This window comes from Chrysochloris asiatica, unplaced genomic scaffold (genome assembly GCF_000296735.1).
Source record: "Chrysochloris asiatica unplaced genomic scaffold, ChrAsi1.0 scaffold00188, whole genome shotgun sequence".
Classification (NCBI taxonomy): Eukaryota; Metazoa; Chordata; class Mammalia; order Afrosoricida; family Chrysochloridae; genus Chrysochloris; species Chrysochloris asiatica.
The window spans coordinates 1776231-1789069 of NW_006408706.1; positions in this window are offsets into that span (position 1 = coordinate 1776231).

Here is a 12839-nt window from a genome sequence, read left to right on the forward strand (position 1 = left end):
TATGCTTCCTCTTGAAATGGTTGAACATGAACCATTTCCTTTTGGTACAGTGACTCTATGTATTCCTTCCATCTTCTCTTGATGCTTTCTGCATCATTCAATAATTTGCCCAGAGAACCTTTCAATAATGAAAGTTGAGGCTTGAAAGTTGTTATTAGGTGCTGTAAAGTCAATCCCAACTCACAGCAACCTTATGAACAATAGAACGGAACACTGAGCCATCCTCACAATTTTTATGTTTGAGCCTATTGTTGCTGCCACTAGGTCAATCCATTTTGTTGGGAGGTCTTCTTATTTTTTGCTGACCTTTCACTTTTCCCAGCATGATATACTTCTATAGGGACTGATACCTCTTGAAAATTTGCCCAAAGTAAAAGAGACAAAGTCTCACCAACCTCTCTTCTAAGGAGCTTTCTGGGTATACAGATTTGTTTGTTCTTCTGGCAGTCCATGGTACTTTCAATATTCTTCATCAACTTCATAATTCAAATGTATCTATTCTTCTATAATCTTCCTTATTCATTGTCCAACTTCAACATTCATATGAAGCACTTGAAAATACTATGGCTTGGGTCAGGGACACCTTAATCCTCAAGCTGGTATCTTTGCTGTTGAACTCTTTAAAGAGATCTTTTGCAGTAGATTTGCCTAATGCATAATATGTCTTTTGATTTCTTGACTGCTGCTTCCATGAACATTGATTGTGGATCCAGCAAATTTAAGTCATTGAGAAATTTAATCTTTTTGCCATTTATCATGATGTTATCTATTGGTCCATTTGTGAGGATTTTTGTTTTCTTTATTTACCAGTGCAACCTATTTCAATCTTCATCAGTGTTTCAAATCCTCTTCGATTTCAGCAAACAAGGTTGAGTAATACATATCACAGGTTGTTAAAGACTCTTTTTCCAATCCTGATGCCATGTTGTTCTTCATATAATCCAGCTTCTCAGATTACTTGCTCAGCATACAGATTAAATAAGTATGGTGAAATAAAGACACAAAAAAAACCAAAAAAGAATAGAGTGAAAAATTTGTTTCCTTAATGATATTCATGAAACTGAAGTCTCACTCCATTTCTTTTAATACTATTCAGGCATATTCTTACGCCTATTAAAAATGGTAGTTGTTTACATGGCAGATAAACATAACAAGAGCTTAATTGGAAATGTTTATCTGTGCAGATGCCCACTGTCATGTAGATATGGTCTTAAATTATCTCCTTCTAATTCAAGTCCTGTTGTGGCACTGTGGGTTATTGCGCTGGACTGCAAAGTCAGTTTGAACCACAAGCTTTACCAGGTGCTCTTGGGAAACCCTGTACAGGGTAGCTATTGGTCGGAACTGACTCAACGTCACTTAACAACAACAACAATTCAAGAGAAGAGTCCTGTTGGTGCACTGTAGGGTAAGCACTGGACTGCTAACCACAAGGTTGGTGGTTCAAACCCACCAGCCACACCTGGAAAACCCTATAAAGGGTTGCTATGAGTTGGAATCAACTCCACCACACTTAACAATATTAGTTCAAGAGAAACATTGGATCTGATCTCAGGACTGTGGGACTGCTTTATTGTTACGCCACCAACAAAATCATGTCTTCTTTGTTGTTTGTTTCCTAGCTATTGCCCTAGTAATTTTGAAAGAAAAAAATATATTATAACTTTAGATAAATTCGATTTTTAAAACATCTATTGATTATGTTCTTGGCACTGGGATAGGAAAGAAATGTGAATGCATTATCTAAAGTTTATGATTTAACTCTCCTCCAGATAGTTTCATAGATAAGATAATGTCCAAAATTTTACCTTACTTGATTTCTTTTCCAAAATCATCTGGGAATTAAGACAAGAGGATGAATGAATCAAATCATTACATGATGGCAGCATCAATGGACTCAAGCGTGGCAACAATTGTGAGGTGGGCCCAGGACTGGGCAGTGTATCATTCTGTTATGCATAGGGTTATTATGAGTCAGTACCAACTCCATTGCATCTAACAAGAACAATCATCACATTGACTCAATCTTCCTATACATTTATGCATGTGATGTTTCAGTAAATGAAATAATGGTGGAAAAAAATCTGAAAACCAAATTAAATTTCTCTCAGAATCCTTCATTTTTCATTACTTCAGTGCATGGCAAGATTTATGTATTAGAGTGAAAGCAATGGCAAGTCTGTGGGGTGACCCTTTTGTTGCACTGACACTAGCTTAGTCTCCTTCTGCTATTCTTATGCCAAGGAGGCAATAAACCCCTTGAGAGTCATAGAGCTGCCCGTGGAGCCCTGACAGTGCAGAGAAGCTTTTATATCAAAATACAATACACAAAGGGATCATAAACACATGTGAAAAGGAAGATGACCTCTTTGTCACAAGGAATTGGGCTTTATTGCAAGCTGCTGCCATGGAAACTAGCCCCAGTTTCTCTTCTTGTTTTAAAGGTTCTTGTTTCCATTTTACAGACTTCAGAACTTTCACTTAATTGTTTCTAGATCAAAGGAAATAGGCAAAAGGTTCTAGTTCTTTGCTCCACCATTTGCCATCTCCAGGTATGCCTCAAGAAGTGTGATTAAGAGACCGAAGAGGAACTGGTGCTGAATGCATGTGGAAGGAGAGTTGAAATGCTGATGGACAAAATGAAAAGAAACAAAGAGAAAGTAATGATGTACTTATTAGAAAAGGGAGAAGAAATGGGTAAAAACATGAGTGACACAACCTGCTCTATAATTCAACAAGACCAATGAAAAAAGATATACATTCATTTTTATTGAACCTTGTAAGGTGCAACTGAACTTCAAACAGCCTTCTTTTGGCGCGCCCTTTGGAAATAATGTCAAGTTTTTGTCTCAACTTCTCAAATGTGTGGTAATTAGACTGTTTTCCTGTTAACATGGATCTAAGAACTGCCCCTAAAAACAACCAAAATTACATGCATGCTTCTATAAGAAAGACCCTGGATCCCAGGCCCTTTTATTTAAGAAAGATTATTTTGTTTTGAGAGAAAGTTGATATGAGAAAAAGCCAATGCTTATACAATGAATTCTAGACTGGAGAACTAAAAGGAAAACAAGTCAAAAGAAAACTGATGATGAATTAAAAGTGCTGCAGGATAATGCACTACACCACAGGGTCAGTTTGAACACACGGTTCAAACTCACCAGTCGTTCCTTGGAAACCTTTTACCCGGTCGCTATGAGCCAGAATCGAATCAGCGGAACTTAACAACAATAAGGCTCTGCAATCCTAAAACTAAGGAGCTCTGGTACTGCGGTGATTGCAAACAGGGCAGCTAATCTCACGGTCAGCAGTTTGAAACTACCAGCTGTTCCTCAGGAGAAAGATGAGGCTTTCTGCTCCCATAAAGATTTACAGCCTCAGAAACTCTATGCAGGGTCGCTTGAGTCGGAACCGATTCCACAGCAAATAACAACAACAATCCTAAAACTGGTGGGGCACCAGAAGAATCATCCGGTATCATCTCCCTGCTCCAGCCCTCAGAGACCCCAAAATGTGGATCTCGGGAGGCCGCGCGTTCCTCCCACAGGCTGGAGTGGGGAGTATGTGTGTATCTCACCTGTTCTCAGCCAGTAAACCAGTAAACCAAGTCACACTCTGAGTGGTAGGGGAAACCAGAGAAAGCGAGGGGCGGAGATGCTCCTGTTCACCCGCATATACCCTCCTCCACTACCCTGTCTTGACCCTGGCCTCGGGAAAGAAAAGAAAAAGAAACAAGTCATTTGTTGTAGCGCACACACCATCAGGATCCTTTCCCACTCTGTCCTTCCTGCCTACACCACCTTACAGGGAAATAATAGCTCTGACCACGCTGGCTTTCGCGTTCTGCTTTCCGGATGACTGGATTTCTTTGCTAGTCTCTCTTGTCGGGGACCATCTGAAACTGCCCCCATGCTGCGTTCCCACGGGACACTACCCCCACCCCGTCCCACCCACACACACACACACAGATTCCACTCGGGGACTAAAAAGCGACTCATTACTGCGTTCTCCATGACGAACCCTATCTCTGCTGGAGAACCCAAACTAGGAAAAGTAAAATGAGGTGTGGGGGAGAAACAGCGGATTTCGCCCCTGGTGTGGTACTCTGAGTTAGTGGGCCAGACTGTAAAGACGTTTGAACGGCAAGGTCGGCGGTTCAGGCCACCGCCTGCTCCTCGGAAACCCTATACAGGGTTTCTAGGGGTCGGAACCGACTTGACGATACTTAACAACAACAACAATGCTCTGGTGGACACTTGCGCGCTCCCACTCCTAGCCACTCCTGGCGGCCCATAGACCTACCCATGCGCTTTGGAAAAGAAACTGCAGAGAACAAAGAACCCTAGCGGACTGGGATGAGCAGGAAGGGAGATGAGAACGCTAGCCTTTTACTCCCCGCTTCCCTCCCTTTTTTTTTTTTTTTTTTTTACATTCCTTAAGTTTAATCATTAAAGTGGATCCTTAAAAAAAGGTGGGGCAGCATCTTAACGCGACTGTTTCTGACAATCTGCCCCACACACTGACAGCGAAGTGAAAGATCTGGATTGAGTTTTGTTGCTTCGCTACAAATGGTAGATTTGGAGACTCCAAGCCTCCGATTTTGGCCACTTCAAAGCAGTGATTATGCAAATACATTTTTTATGCTTAAAAGAAAATAGAGGGGGAATTATTTATCACACAATGAACCCCCTGCGGGGGCGGAAAACAATAGATCAGACCAGATAGTCCTTCTAGCCAGAGGCTGGGGGAGCAGCCTGGGGGTGCTGCAGCCCTCACGTTTTATTGGTCTAACCTAATTTCACTAATTCTCTTTTCACACATTTTCTTTTGCGGATTCGGAGGCCGGGACTTTCACGCTCTCGAGAGCGCCCTGCATTGGTCCGATTCAAGGGCTGCCCGCTTTATTTAATTAATACATTCAAAGCTCGCCTGGGAACCAGGGGGGAAAGAGGCTGAGGCCCGACGGGAGGAGGAGGCGCTTTTAACGGGTTCCAGGTGTCGGTGCCCAGAAGTCACAACCTGCCCAAGGCTGTGTGATACTGGGGATGTGGCCAGCAACCGGCAGGCAGGCCAGAGGGCAAGGCGGTGGGGACGCCACAGTGCCAGCCACACCCGCAGGCTGCCTTCCCTCCGCTTTCTGCAACCGGGAACCCAAGCCACTCGGAAAGGCCGGCGGGCGCAGCTGCTGGAGCCTTGGGCCCAGGAGCCCTTGGTAGGCCATCGGGCTGCACGCTAGGAAGGATTCGCTGGGCCTTCGAGCCCATTGGACCAAGATTGTGTAGGGAGCGGCCACCAGGTTTATCCAGGTGCAGCGTGGCCTGGGCAGTCTCAGCCGCTTCTCCTTCCTCTAGTCCACCCCGAGTTCCAAAGGTCAGTGACCTGCCCCCTTGCATCTTGCTTTCCTCTTTCTGGGCTCTCAGATGGATTTATTTAAAATCTGATGAAGGGAAAATGAGCCTCGACTAGGCCTGGACACTTTCGAAGAAATAAATTCACTCAGTCCTGGTGTGGAGGTGTAGGATAAAAGATCTGTTTGAATCACAAGGTCGACAGTTCAAGACCCACCAGCCGCTCCTCGGAAACCCTATGAGTTATGAGTCTAATCGACGAGACGACACTTAACAATAACAGCAATTCTGGAACCATAGTGGCGCTCCAAGGGACATCTCCAGGGCTAACTGGACCAATTTCCTTAGAGCCTCTGGCCATATAAATAAGCAAATACTCAGCCAGCCGTTACCCAAAAATAAAAAAAAAGCAATTTCCAGAGCACTGTTTTGAATGTCTGTCAGAAATAAGATGCCATTGTGGGGTTCAATGACCCTCAACCCTGCTTGGTGCAGGCTGACCCAGCCTGTCCCGGTGCTGTCACCCTGAGTGGAAGAAGGTGGAAAAATAGAAAGGTTTCCTTCCTACTGATGTAGTGACTTTAATCCTGAATTTTACTCATTCTTAAAGGCTAGGGATGGGAAAGAACGAGGAGTCCACAGGTTGTAGAGATTACTATGGACTGGGCAGGAAAATTCTCAATGTTACTGAGGTAGCAAGAACATTATTCCTAACAGCTAAAGATGATTCCCACCCAAACCCACAGCCATCAGTGGATTCTAACTCATAGAGACCCTATAGGACAAAGTAGAACTGCCTTTCCAAGGCTTAAATATTTATAGAAGTAGAATGTCATATCTTTCTTCCACAGAGTGGCTGGTGGGTTACAACTTCCTGCCTTGTAGTTAGCAGTCCAATGTTTCAACCACTGCATGAATAGGGTTCCTAAAAGAGATTGCTCACTGCCATCAGGTAGATTCCCACCCATAGTTCATAGTGACTCTGTAAGGCAGAGTAGAAGTCTGTGGGTTAGAATCTCAGACCTCTACTTAGCAGCCCAGTGCTTAATACACTGCAGCACCAGGCACCAATTTAATAGGAAACAAGCTCTGCACTAGATGTTGCTGTTGTTAGGTGCCATCGAGTCTGTACCGACCCATAGTGACATTATGCACAGCAGAACAAAACACTGCCTGATCCTGGGCCAACCTCACTACTGTTGCCACTCTTGAGTCCATCGATGCTGCCCACTTGGCCAATCCATCTTGTTGGGGGTCTTCCTCTTTTTCTCTGACCCTCCACCTTACCAAACATGATATCCTTCTCCAGTGACTGATCCCTCCTGACAATATGACCAAAGTATGAGAGACAAAGTTTGGCCATCTTGGCCTCTAAGAAGCACTCTGGCTGCACTTCTTCCAAAAGGGATCTATTGGTTCTTTTGGCAGCCCATGGCACTTTCAATATTCTCCTCCAACACCATAACTCAAAAGCATCAATTCTTCTATGTTCTTCCTTATTCAACTGTCCAGCTTTCACATGCATATGAGGTTATTGAAAATACCATGACTTGGGTCAGGCGCACCTTACCCCTCAAGCTGACATCAACACTTTAAAAAGGTCTTGTGCAGCAAATTTGCCTAATGAATACGTTGTCATTTGATTTCCTGACTGCTGCTTCCACAAATGTTGATAGTTGATCCAAGAAGAATGAAGTCCTTGACAACTTCAATCTTTTCTCCATTGATAAGAATGCTGTTTATTGGTCCAGTGGTGACGATTTTTGTTTTCTTGACATTGAGATGTAATCCATACCGAAGGCTGTGCTCATTGATCTTCATCAGTATATGTTTTAACTCCTCTTCACTTTCAGCAAGCAAGGTTGTATCATCTGCATATTGCAGGTTGTTAATGAGTCTTCCTCCAATCTTGATTCCATGTTTTTCTTCATACAACCCAGCTTATAGAAAATACTGTATTTATTACAAATAAATACAGATGGTAATAAATGCACTAGATAGAAAATGTAAACTCTGGATGTGGAGCAGATGGCAGACAGAATTGAGGATCGCACTGTGGAAACCAGACTGTTGCAAATAAGAAGAGGCCTTCCGGCCTAGAGAAACTGTGGTGTGGAGATGCTGCTGCTACTGCTGTTAAGTGCCCACAAGCGGATTCTGATTCATAGCAACCCTGTATAGGGTTCCTGAGGAGCAGCTGGTGGGCTTGAACTGCTGACCTTGTGATTCCAACCAGCCTTGTAGTTATATATACATTAATATACATACATATTGGAATCCTTGTGTGGCTTTGTGGATTAATGCACTGGACTGCAAAGTGCAAGGTCGGTGGTTCAAGCTCACCAGCTGTTCCTCGGAAACCCTATACAGGGTCGCTATGGGTTGGAATTGACTTGACGGCACTTAACAACAACAATAATGATCATATGTAACTTCGTTGTTGTTGTTAAGTGCCATCCAGTTGATCCTGACATAGTGACCCTGTATAGAGTTTCTAAGGAGCAGCTGGTGGGTTTGAACTGCCAACCTTTTCTGTTCACAGTCCTACAGTGCCGTACCAGGAGTCCTACTAGATTTGCTAAATCACCAGTTAAGTTATTGGATGTATTGCCATTACTCAAAGCTCTGATTTCCAGATCCATGCCTTTCCAGGGAAGCCAGTTTCTCACAAATAGAGAAAATTTTCATAGACTTGTCAGCTTTCACAGATGTGTGTCATGAACTTTTTATTTGGCAAGTTTCCAAAGGAAGCATCATATATCATCATAGGCATCACTACCACCATAAGAATTGCTTGGCACCAAACCTCTGATGTTTTAAAACTCTTATACTGCAATTGCTTTGGGGTTTTGGGCTTGGCTTTTTAAATACTAGAAACATTAAAGATGAAAATCGGAGATATTTCATTTCCCCCATATTGCATCATCAAAAAGTGGCTAAGGAAAACACAGTGTCTAAATTAGAAGAATCTTCCAATGGGTCTCTCTTACCTCCAACTATGATTTGTTGCTATTGTTTGATAAGTACCATCAAGTCAGTTTAGATTCATATCGACCTTACAGGTTTTCCAAGAATCTACTGGTGGATTTGAACAACCAACCTTGCAGCTAGAGTCCAGTGCTTATCATACAAGCACTACACCAGGACTCCCCTGCCATGAATACTAAACAAAAATCTGTGTTGGTTCTACCTTTTATAAAAATGGAATTACTAATAAATACAATTTTCTAAAAGAATGAAGAGGAGGAATAGTTTCAGATCATCTCAGGAGCAATTGTCATGGTTTTTTTAAGAAGAGAATTTGCCCCAAATCAAAAGTAGATATGAAATTCATTTCTCTCTCTCTCTCTCTCTCTCTCTCTCTCTCTCTCTTTCTCTGTGTGTGTGTGTGTGTGAACAGCCATCATTTCTTAGATAACACATGATATTTTCTACCATGTGTTGTGTTGCATGGACACTTTCCCAAAGGCTTAAGCCTAGAAAGTGTTCGCCCTTCACTTAATTATCTTTGACCCAAAACCAGTCTACTCTGGTGATTGAAGTGCAAGTTACAAAGATTAGGAAACCATTTTTGCTTCTTCTTTGAAGTTTTGACTATGTAATTAACAAAAATTGAAATGCTGTGTTGTTTCTTTTAGACACTTTTTCATTCCAGTTCACCTTAGATGTCTTGTTTGGGGGAGTGTTTACTTTTCAAACCAAATAGCTTGCTAATATAAAGCTGGTGTCTCAATAATGTGTTTATGACTACCCAGTTATATAGATTTTGAAGCTAGAAGGAGGTCTTAGTAATCACTGTTTCATCCTTTTCATTTAAAGCTGAGGAAATTGAAGCCCAAGAGGTTATATGTAAGACCAGATTTCTGAACACTCACCAAGAGAGTGATGTCACTAGGGGAGGGGGAGGTGTGTATGCAGGCTGCACTGGTGGCCCTGACACAGGGGGTAACACCAGAACTGACTTTCAATTTTTTCAAAAATATTTTGACAAAAATTTATTTTTCATAAAAATATTCCTGTAACCAGCCTGAAGAAATTAGAAGAACTTCTTGAAAGAAATGCCAGCAGGAAAAAGCAAAAACAAGCAAGTTGTTCTTTGGGGCACCATCAAGGCAAGTAATCAAGTCTCTTTAAGACAAACATCTTTCCAAGACTGAAACTCAAAGGGAATATAAGAGCAGTCACATAAGCTTGTTGGTGACCACTTTGATCTACTGATGGAGGAAAAGCAGCAATGAAGATATGAGCTGAGTTCAATAACATTACATGGACCCCCGTAGATATGGAGTATGGTGAGACTTGGTTGGTCAGAAGTATGGTAAGACCTGGGGACTCCGGAGCCCATGGACAAGGAAGGGCATAGAAAAGGAGGGCTAGAGCTGAAAGTGAAGCATCCAGCTGATTATGAAGTAAGGGGAGATGCACAGGAACCCCCAATCTTGCATATAGTGCTCATTTGACTTAGCTTCAATGGCTGGATGATAAGAACTCAACTATAAAAGAATATATATATATATACACACACACACACACACACACACACACTCTGGTAGCGTAGTGGTTATGACAAGGTCAGCAGTTCGAAACTACCAGCTATTCCGATGGAGAAAGATGAGGCTCTCTGCTCCTGTAAAGATTTACAGCCTCAGAAATCCTGTACAGGGTTGCTATGAGTCGGAACTGACTCCACGGCATGCAGCATAGATATATATATATATATATATCAGCTTGAGGACTAAGGTGCACCTGACCCAAGCCATGGTGTTTTCAATAACCTCATATGCATGTGAAAGCTGGACAGTGAATAAGGAAGATCATAGAAGAATTGATGCCTTTGAGTTATGGTGTTGGAGGAGAAAACTGAAAGTGCCATGGACTGCCAAAAGAACCAATAGATCCGTTTTGGAAGAAGTGCAGCCAGAGTGCTCCTTAGAGGCCAAGATGGCCAAACTTTGTCTCTCATACTTTGGACATATTGTCAGGAGGGACCAGTCACTGGAGAAGGATATCATGTTTGGTACGGTGGAGGGTCAGAGAAAAAGAGGAAGACCCCCAACGAGATGGATTGGCCAAGTGGGCAGCATCGATGGACTCAAGAGTGGCAACAGTACTGAGGTTGGTCCAGGATCAGGCAGTGTTTCATTCTGCTGTGCATAAGGTCACTATGGGTTGGTACTGACTCGATGGCACCACCACCACCAACATGTATATATATATATACATATATGCTGGGGACAGTATACGCAGACTCTGGGTTGTTCAGGGGCAGCCCCATTGAATCACCTCTGAATATAATCAGTTTAACCCAGATGCTCTTCTTCCTCCTGAAAGTATATAGGAATGTGATAATTAAGAACAATGTAGCATTTTAGGTATAGATAAATGAAGCCCGGTGCCTGAGATCTTGCTCACAAACAAAAGCTTTCAAATCCTGTCTTATTCACATTCTCCCTTTGTGACATCCTCCCTTTGTGAATTACATCTTTCCTTTGTAATAAATCCCTCCCTAAAATAGAGAATGAAAGGCTGAGGTAGAGTGAATTCTGCATGCAATGCTGGGCAATGCTAGGCAATATGTTTGCAGATCTGTCTACCTGCCAGCTTGCATCATATCTGTGTGTCTGTCTTTTTTGTATATATTTCATCTCTCTTTGTCTCTATCCCTTTGGCCGCCAGATCTCCCTTCTTTGTGACACCCACACTTCCTTGTCGAGGCTAGAACCCGACATAGGACCTTGACATGCCTGGCACCCAACGTGGGGCACGAAGATTACGGTAAATCATTGCTCTCGGTCTGGTCAGGATGCTGTTCTGGGAATTCGCGATCCCCTCAGTCAAACAGTAGGGCTGGGAAGGAACAGAAAGGAATTGAAGAAGATGGGTCAGATAGAATCCAGTCCTCATTCTGTATATCTCAAACTTCTTAAGAAACTTCTGCAGAAAAAGGGAATTCATTTTGATGAAGGAAACTTGTCTGATTTTTTCAGTTTATTCAGATGATTAGTCCCTAGTTACCTGAGAATGGAACATTAGATGAATCAGATTGGAAAAAGGTAGCGCATGACATGAAACTTTGGCTTATAGATCATAGAGATGACAGCGATGATCCTGTTCCTGAAAATGCTATCACTTATTGGTATATTGTTAAGCAAGCTTTTACTCGTGCTGAAACTGATTTGCTTGATGGGTCTGAGAATGATTTTCGGGATTGTGATGAGGTTTAATCACTCCTAAAAGAAATGAAACGGAAAAAACTTGTTAACAAACACCCAGCCCATAAGTACATAGTGGACTTAGCTGATGTGCAAGATGAGTCCAACTTTTCTAGTCCAAATTTTGAGAAAATGAGTCATGAAGATGAGATTACTGTAAAGGAGGAAGCCACTGGTTATAATGAGTCAGATTGGTTTTCTAATCGCCACTACCCACAGCTTAAAGGGGAAAAAAGTGAGTCTATGCCGCAGCGTTCTTGCCTCCAAGCAGCTATGAAAGAGGCCCGTCGGCAGGGTCTTTCCCCTCGGTTAAAGCAGGGAGGGGAACGCTCCAACGGCACTTGCTTTTCATGCGGACAGCCCGGACATTTTCACCGGGACTATCCCCAGGAAAAGGGTCAGGAAAAACCTGATCTTATTGTTCTCTCAACGTTACTGACACCTACTGGGGTCATTTGGTGAGTGCAGGGACCTTTAGAATTGATTCATTTGTCTGCTTCTTCCTCTCCCTAACCCTACTGATGCGGTTTTTGCCAACAGTCTTTTACTGACTGCCAGAAACTTCAGTACCGAGTTGATTGCTGTTAACTTTGCCTTTAATCACCTGCAAACAAAGCTCCTTTCATCTGCGTTCTGATTCTTATAGCCTATATGATGTGTTACTAACCAAGGGGCAAAGATAGTCTTTTCACAGGACACTATAGATTCCAGACCAACTAATTTGACCCTATAGCAAGAAGACAGCCACTTCCCACCCCACCCCACCCCCCGTGCCATCTGAGGGTGTGTCTCCACCAGCACCCACAGGCTCCCAAAAGCCGGACTTTTGATTTCTCCCCTCCAACGTCTGCCTCTACAAAAACTAGCAAGTATGCCACCGACTCCTCCACGACGACTGACTGCTTCAACCTGGGGACAGATTAAGGCATTGACCCACGATGCTGAGACCACCATTGTGACCCAGGGACAACTGGTGACTTCTACTAACCCTGTTATTGCTTGTGCAGCAGCACCTTTTTCCATAATTTACACAGGTTCTGAAAGTTTGCTTACAATGTATAAAGACCCCCATAGTGTTTCTCATGTTTTTTGCTCTAATTGTTTTCTTTCCAATTGTATTGTTCATCAGCCATCGTATGTTTTATTACCTGTTAATGTTACCAGAATTAAGGCCATTCATCGTGCTGCTTTGGCCCTTAAATGTGCCACGTGTTTTGTTGCTACTCTCATTTTAGGAATTACTGTATTAATAGGAAAAATTACTTCTTTTGCCCTTTCC